At 37.3% G+C, this 1,602-nt stretch overlaps 1 pseudogene across 1 annotated transcript; it reads left to right on the top strand.

The window, feature by feature from the left end:
- Positions 1-821: 821 nt before the first annotated feature.
- On the top strand, positions 822-1,318 carry LOC108315720 (annotated as a pseudogene). Its single transcript, XR_001830055.2, has one exon. The product of XR_001830055.2 is annotated as a 60S ribosomal protein L26-like (transcript).
- Positions 1,319-1,602: the final 284 nt, after the last annotated feature.

Genomic DNA, 1,602 nt, shown 5'->3' with positions numbered 1-1,602 from the left:
GGACTATTTACTAGACCTGACTGCATGTGCTAGATTTTTAGATGACTGCAACACAGTAGATTTGTTTGCACCAGCGTCACCACACACACATGAGTAATGCACTGAGTTATGACGTTACGATGGCAGTCATATGCCGGGTGATGGAAATTTTTTAGCTCTGTAATAATTTTGTAAGACCTACATCATATAGTCTATTGTTGACCAAAACCTTATTATACAGTATATGATTATCTATATAGAAACATAGAACCATATTTTGGAAAAATTTTGATAATGTATGTAAGAGTAAAAGTCTGGGGTTTGTTTAAATTCTTCATTAAAAAGGAAGAAAAACAGGATAGAGAAAATAATACAGCAGAATCTTGCTAAATGAGTGCTGCTAATGTCGACTAGATATATACCTAGTCAGCTATATCGGGGTTCACTACAAACTTTATATTTGTGTATATTTGAAAGCTTTTATAATAAAAATTAAATATAGTATCTATTAAATATGTATGCCACTTAGCACTTTTTCAGTCTTTTTTTTTTTTTTTTTTTTTTTTTTTTTTTTTTTTTTTTTTTTTTTTTTTTTGACCAAGTAGCATCAACATAGCCTGGGTAATATAGTCAGACCTCGTCTCTATAAGAAATTTTAAAACTTAGCTGAGCATAGTGGTGCACACCCTATATTCCACGTACTCAGAAGGCTGGGGTGGAAGGATTGCTTGAACCTGGGAAGTGAAGGTTGCAGTGAGCTGAGATCACACCACTGTACTCCAGCCTTGGTGACAGACAAGGCTCGTTCAAAAAAAAAATAAAGCTCTTGCCTTTTGTGGCTATCACCTAAGCGGGAGCTGCCAAAATGAAGTTCAATCCCTTTGTGACTTCCGACCGAAGCAAGAATCGCAAAAGGCATTTCAATGCACCTTCCCACATTCGCAGGAAGATTATGTCCTCCCTCTTTCCAAAGAGCTGAGACAGAAGTACAACGTGCGATCCATGCCCATCCGAAAGGATGATGAAGTTCAGGTTGTACGAGGACACTATAAAGGTCAGCAGATTGGCAAACTAGTCCAGGTTTACAGGAAGAAATACGTAATCTACATTGAACGGGTGCAGCGGGAAAAGGCTAATGGCACAACTGTCCATGTAGGCATTCACCCCAGCAAGGTGCTTATCACTAGGCTAAAACTGGACAAAGACCGCAAAAAGATCCTTGAACGGAAAGCCAAATCTCGCCAAGTAGGAAAGGAAAAGGGCAAATACAAGGAAGAAACAATTGAGAAGATGCAGGAATAAAGTAACCTTATGTACAAGCTTTGATTAAAACTTGAAATGAGGAAAAAAAAATAAATATAAATATAAGAAGTGTTGCTGGTGAACATATAGTGCGCTGCATCTAGAAATATGAAGTTACTTTCAAGAGATTAGTAGTAGAAGGGATCACTGATGATTCCTTGAAGCCAGGGTCATATTTGGAATGGGAAGCAGCTCAGCTAAAAAAAAAAAAAAGAGAGAGAGAGAGAGAGAATGACACCCTTGCTGGCACAAGCACAAAGGGTAAGTTATCACTTCCCTTTTTCTAGTGTTAAATAAATATGTTTAACAAAGATTACTCTT

This window comes from Cebus imitator, unplaced genomic scaffold (genome assembly GCF_001604975.1).
Source record: "Cebus imitator isolate Cc_AM_T3 unplaced genomic scaffold, Cebus_imitator-1.0 Scaffold178, whole genome shotgun sequence".
Lineage (NCBI taxonomy): Eukaryota > Metazoa > Chordata > Mammalia > Primates > Cebidae > Cebus > Cebus imitator.
The sequence above is the reverse complement of the archived record's forward strand: the minus strand, read 5'-3'. Positions and strand labels throughout refer to the sequence as shown.